Source organism: Phoca vitulina, unplaced genomic scaffold (assembly GCF_004348235.1).
Source record: "Phoca vitulina isolate PV1807 unplaced genomic scaffold, GSC_HSeal_1.0 scaffold41, whole genome shotgun sequence".
In the NCBI taxonomy this organism is placed as follows: Eukaryota; Metazoa; Chordata; class Mammalia; order Carnivora; family Phocidae; genus Phoca; species Phoca vitulina.
Window position 1 is genome coordinate 4,745,056 of NW_022589744.1, and position 6,433 is coordinate 4,751,488.

The window sequence follows — 6,433 nt, forward strand, 5'->3', positions numbered from 1 at the left end:
GCATTTCATACCGTTTCCTTCCTTTAGCCTTCATAATTTGTCATGGAAACAATGAAGAACTGTTGGTGCTTAATTCTGGTGGGTTCGTTTGAAAAAGCACCTGGAGAGAATACGACTTACCCTCTGGAAGCTTGAAAGTAACTAGTTACAAATGAATGAATCTTCTATTTTCTTTATGGAAAACTGAAAAGATGCTTCAAGCTGTGCTTACGTGAGATTCGGCATCACACTGAGTGTGTTGCAGAGATACTGCAGAAGGAATCCTGTTGTGAAATTAGATGAAAAACAGTGGTAAACTGAATTTCATTTAAGTGAGTGTTTTTACAATTTAAATTTTGTTTCTGCCTGGTATTTAAATAAATATACTTCAGAGCTTTTCCAGAAAATGTAATAGAAGACCAAAAAATATCACAACATAGCTACGCATACGTGGAGACTGCCGTCGAGGTGGTTGAGACTTCCTGGGAGTAGCAAAATCACATTTTCCCGCTTGATCTTGCTATTCTACACAGAACTGGTTAACACAAAACCCTTTCTTTTATTTCAGCATCTTCAGAATTTGGGGTCCAGTTTCTTTAGACCTCGGATAGTTGTGAATGCAAAAAAAAAAAAAGAAAGAAAGAAAGAAAGAAAAAGAAACAAGCTAATGCTCATTTTCCCCGTTTAATCCGACCTCATTCACCTCTGGGTTGTGAGATACCAGGCAGTGACCCAGGATAGCAGTGTGCAGACAGCGGTCGGGTTACCCTGGGAACCTCCGCCTGGGACCCAGCCAGCCTGGAGGCTGCGCTACACCTGGGACCGTCGCCATGGCAACGGCGCGGCGCGCTCACCGCGACCCCGAGGGCGAGAAGACGAGTACGGAAGTCCCGCCTCCGAATTGCCGGGAGCGTCGCCATGACAACGGCGTGGCGCGCAGGCCGCGACCGCAGGGGTGGGAAGGGGGCGGGGAATGAGAGCGCGGAAGTCCCCGCCCCTGGGCTGCTAGGGCGGCGGCGACCTCGGCGGCTCGCAAGGATTTGAAACCGTTTCTCTGTGGCGGCGGCGGCGGCGCGGCCGACCGGAAAGCTTGCATGTAGGGGCGCCAGGTTTTCGATTTCCCGAATTTCCCCGCCCCGCCCCTACACCCGGGTTCTCGAGTGGAATTTTGCGCGGGGTGGCGGCCGCCCCTCCCGTGCGGGCCCGTTCGGGGAGGGGCGTCGCCCCGCAGGCCCCGGGTCCGTTCGCAAGGCCTGTGGGGCGCGCGCCCGGCTGGGGGTTGGGGGTGAGGGGGCGTGAGAGTGAGGGTGGGGGTGGCGGGGGGGCCTGGGCGCGGACGGCTGCTATTCCACTTGTGGGTGAGATCCAGTCCCGGCGCGGACGGGGAAAGTTCTGGGTAAAGTTTGCTAGATGGATGGAGCTGGTCCACAGGACGCGGTCCCAAGATCCGACCGCAAGGTTGGCCGCTGGGGAGCAGAAATCTGTGTCCTGCACAAGGTAGGGAAGCGGCGTGGCCTCGCGGGCTCGCAGGCCGCCCGCCCCGCGCCCGCTGGCCGCTCACACAGGGCAAGTTCCTCCCAGGACAGGATGGGCGACCCCGGAGTTAGGGCAGGACCGGTGTGCTGGCTCCCGTGTGGGCGACAGTCTCGACGCCCGAGCGCTCGGGAAGGCCTGGCCCAGCACCAGCGTGCGTGCGGGAGCCGCCGAGTGTCCCCGCGTTCAGTGTTCAGGAGAACAACACAAGTACAGACGAACAGCTTTTATTCTCATCCTTGTGTGGCTGCTTTATTATTTGTCCTTTATATTCAAAGATGAGTAAAAATAAGGTAGAAAAGGCGACCGGAATGACAGGCTGCAGCCTGGAGCGCACGACGGTGGGCACACAGTGTCCAGGCCCAGCTACCCCTTTCCCTGGGACTGACTCTAGGGCAGTTACCTAACTCCGCTAAGCCTCGACTTCCTCCTCTGGGAAATGGCCGTGAAATAGTGCCTGTCTCCCAGGGTGATGACTGGGAAGTGTTTGTAAAGCACACAGCATGCTCCTGGCACCATCAGGGAAGGTCCAGTCAGTGCTCTGGGAACTGTCCAAGCATCACGTGCACCTGTAAAACTTTCTGATTTACCGTGGGACGTATTTTAAACTTTCTGGAATGACTCACCATACATTTAAAATACGGTTTGAACAAAATTGATTTTTGCAACTTCGAGGAATATGTTTATTGTGTTTGGCAGAGGGCATGATATATGTGCGGTGGCTTTTCTCCCCAGGTCTTTTAATATTTGTGGCTTGCTTCTGCTTTGCTGACTCGTGTGACAGCTAAGCACCTTGAGTAGGTCTTAGCCCCTTTGATAGGTGTCCACATATAAATAGGTTTAAAAAAAGACAGTGCCAGTGAGTTAAATAGAAGACGTGATCAAATATAGATTATAACTATAAGCAAGAGTTACCCAATTGAGTTCTTTTTTTTACGTTTGAAGTAGTTTATGTGATTAGTAGGCACATGAGACATAAGATACAGTTTTAAGTAGTGATAAAACTTTTTTGATTAGCTGGAACTAAGTAGGTATAGTTTGTTTATAAGATGTAATTTGTGTAGCAAGAATTCCTTGAAGGTTTGAAATGGTGACTTAATTTTTTCCTTTTTGCATTCCTTAATTTTGTTGGAGAATAAATAAGGCATAAGGAGATGCAGATTTTTAGCTTTTACCCACTGTCACATTGACCCTTTGTTGTGTTTTTTAAAAAAGTGTACTCCACTATTGTGTGTCATTATAGCAATTCCAGTTGCCTTTCTACTTTTCAAAATACGTCCTTATTAGTTGGAGATATTGCTGACGTTTATGTAAATGGCCAAGAGGTCAGGTATAATGGATCTGAGAGCTAGGGATTTCAGAATTTTAATCTGAGCTTTGTGCTTAATTTCATGACATTAAGGGAGTCTTTTCAACTGTTGAGTTTTAGTTTTCCCTAACATTAAACGTTAACATCTGTGTGTGTCAAAGGATTTATTGTGAATTAGTGATTATTAGAAATCTTTTTGTTTTAGCTTTATCTATGGGTGCTCTCAGGTAAACGTTTGAGCACATGGGCCGGATGTACTGTTTAAGACTGGGAGTACTCCTAGGCTAGAGCTGTGCTTAAAATTCTGAGTTTGGGAGTTTCCATTTGTCTTTTCATCCATTGAATAGTTGCTTTTTAGCTTTATGGTCTAATATCCTGCAGTGGTATCATAGCCCTCCGTTGCCAAGTGTGTAACAGGTGTAATTATATAGGAATGCAGTTAGTTATTGTAGGAATGCAAAACAACCAACCAAACACCCCTAAGCCAACTAACCAATCAGAAAATGCATTTAGGGCGCCTGGGTGGCTCAGATGGTTAAGCGTCTGCCTTCGGCTCAGGTCATGATCCCAGGGTCCTGGGATTGAGTCCCGCATTGGGCTCCCTGCTCCTTGGGAGCCTGCTTCTCCCTCTGCCTCTCTCTCTCTCTCTGTCTCTCATGAATAAATAAAGAAAAAATCTTAAAAAAAAAAAAAAAAAAGAAAATGCATTTAAATAAAATTTGACTTAACCAAATCTTACATTTGAAAATATGTTTCTTCTACTGTGATGCAGAAGGTAGGATGACCAGTTATGGTAAATAGAATTAAGGCCATATACTATTTCTATTCTAGAAGATCTATTTGGTACTCAGAATAGAATCTTCTAAAAAATTATTAGTCTCACGTTAAAGTGGGACATTATTCTCTTTTGTTAGCGTTTCTTTACCAATCAATTCTTTAGCTTCTAATAACGTGCCACATAATGTGCCAGGTACCCACCAAGATGTGCAAGTCATGGGCCCTGCCTTCCAGGAACATCTCACAGATGGTGGAAGACATGCAAATAATACACAGATGTGTACAAAAAATAATAGCACGGTGAATGCTGCTGCACAGATGTGAGCAGTGCACACTGAGGGTGGAACACAGGAGTCTAGGGCACCTGGGTGGCTCAGTTGGTTAGGCGACTGCCTTCGGCTCAGGTCATGATCCTGGAGTCCCTGGATCGAGTCCCGCATCAGGCTCCCTGCTCGGCAGGGAGTCTGCTTCGCCCTCTGACCCTCCCGACCCTCCCCCCTCTCATGTGCTCTCTCTCTCAGTCTCTCTCTCTCAAATAAATAAATAAAATCTTAAAAAAAAAAAAAAAAAAAGGAACACAGGAGTCTAGGCCGAGCGGGGCAGGCTTTCCTCAGAAGTGCCATTTGAGCTGCATTTAGCTGACTGCAGGCAGAGGGAACCGCCTGTGGAGAGGATGCGGAAACATGTCCGGGCTTGGAGTGTTGCTGGAATGGCGCAGAGGTCACTGGTAGAGATGTGGCCCTTGGCGGGTGGACATATTAGGCAGCGGGTATGTAGGGAGAGGTGAGAGATGGGCTCCAAATGCAAAGGCACTCGTAAGCCTCACCAAGGCTTTAGGTAGTATCTAGACGTAGTAGGTAGTCCAGAGAGGTTTTTAAATAGAGAGTGATATGCTTAGCTTTGCACTTAGGGAACCTACTCTGGTACCAGTGACTGAAGTAGGGAAACCAGACAGTGGGGAGGCGGGCTGTTGCTGGAGGGCAGGGGAGTGGTGGGCTTTCTCTGAGACAGTGGCAGTGAAAAGCCAGACGCTGGCAGGTTTTGAGACATTTCCGAGTATTTGTTGATATGTTGGCTTGAGGGGGGCTAGAGAGTGGGAACAGTGGAGGGGATGGAGGCCGCAGGGATGGAAAGTTTGAACCCACGAGGAGGTAACTGATATTGGCATTAGAGAGGACAGTTAATGCTTAGGGTACAGAAGCAAAGGAGGTAAGGAGGTATTCTGTTCTCCTAGAGGTAAGTTGAGAGGTGGAGGGAAGAGCGTTTTGGGGAGTCACCACCTGACTATTATTTTTCCCATGAAGCAGGAGGTAAGATTTTTTAAAACTGAGAATGAGGGGAAGCAAGAGCAGTTTGAGGGGCTTTAAGATGTCTGGCAGAAGCTTAAAAGCTGCTTTGTGGAGGAGGAAATAGTGAGGGACACCTGAGGGTTCAGGTAAGGTGGGAAGCTGACTGCAGGCAGCGCCATTTTTCTCCAGCAGACCCTTTGTGAGGGAATGAAGGAGGGCGTCGCAGGAGCGCAGTCTTACTGAGGGAAGTGTACGTATTTTTAACTTAAGGAAGTTTGTCAGAACCTATTGATTTTTGGGATTCATCTTCTTATAGGTAGTGTTTTTCCTGCTAATTTGGAAGAGATGTGAGGTCTACTATTTGAAGTTTTTTGAGGGGAGTTAAAAATTTTGAATTTACATACAGTTAAAAATCACTTTTTTTAGTATACAATTTCTTGAACTTTTACACATGCATTGAATAGGGTCTTATAACCTATACAAACAGTATGTAGAACAATTTCCAATACTTCCCTTGTGCCACTGCTTTGTATTCAGACTGTCCCCCAACTGCTAACCCCTGTGAACCACTGATCTGTTCTCTATACTCACACTGTTTGCCTTTTCTAGAATGTCATACAAATGGATAGCTAGAGTATGTAGCCCTTTGAAAATGGTTTCTTTCACTCCATGTAATACATTTGAAGTTTATCCATGCCCTGTGTGTCAGGAGTTCATTGCTTTCTGTTGCTGAGCACTCCTTCATTGTGTGGATACACCATAGTTTGTTTATTCCCGAGGTGAAGGACATTTGGATTGTTTCCTGTGTTTGGTGATTACCTGAGAAAAAAGCTGCTACAAGCCTTATATTCAGGTTTTTGTGTGATTATAGACTTTGTTTCACTTGAGTAAATACCTAAGAGTGGGATTTCTGGGTCATATATGGTAAGGGTATGTTGGACTGTGTAAGAAACTGATAAATTGTTTTCTAATGTGGCTGTGCCATTTTGCATTCCTCCCAGCAGTTCGTGAGAGTTCTTATTCTGTGTTCTCACCAGCATTTGGAGATATTGCTGACGTTTATGTATTGTTTATTTGGTATTTTTTATTTTAGCTGTCCTAATAGGTATAGTGAGATCTTGGTGTGATTTTAATTTGCATTTCCCTAATGATTAATGACATTGAGCATCTTTTCATTTGTTTAGTTGTCATTTGCATATTTTCTTTGGCAAAGGACTCTTTTTTTTTTTCTATTTATTTTTGTTGGGTTGTTTTCTTATGGTTGAGTTTTGAGAGTTCTTTATATGTTCTTCATATAAATCCTTTATGAGATATATGATTTACAAATATTTTCTCCCAGTCTGTGGCTTTTCAGTCCCTTAATGGAGTCGTTTGCAGAGCAGTTTTTTATTTTGGTGGAGGTCAATATAATAGTTTTTGTTTTATGGGGAGTGCTTTTGGTGTCATATCTAAGAAATCCTTGTCTAATCCAAGGTCATGAAGATTTTCTCCTATGTTTTCTTCTAAAGAGTATTATAGTCTTTTTTTTTTTTTTTTTTTTTTTTTT

General features: G+C 45.3%; 1 protein-coding gene across 4 annotated transcripts in view; it reads left to right on the forward strand.

Moving 5' to 3' along the window:
• The first annotated feature begins 975 nt into the window (after positions 1-975).
• Positions 976-6,433, forward strand: part of CEP112 (centrosomal protein 112) — a 475,433-nt gene continuing 469,975 nt past the window's right edge. For 3 of the 4 annotated variants that reach the window (XR_004302419.1, XM_032429545.1, XM_032429547.1), the window contains exon 1: positions 976-1,075. The gene's annotated coding sequence lies outside the window, so the exon portion shown is untranslated. Of the gene's footprint in view, positions 1,076-1,326; positions 1,477-6,433 lie in introns of those variants that run through there. The other variant, XM_032429546.1, reaches the window with a different exon arrangement.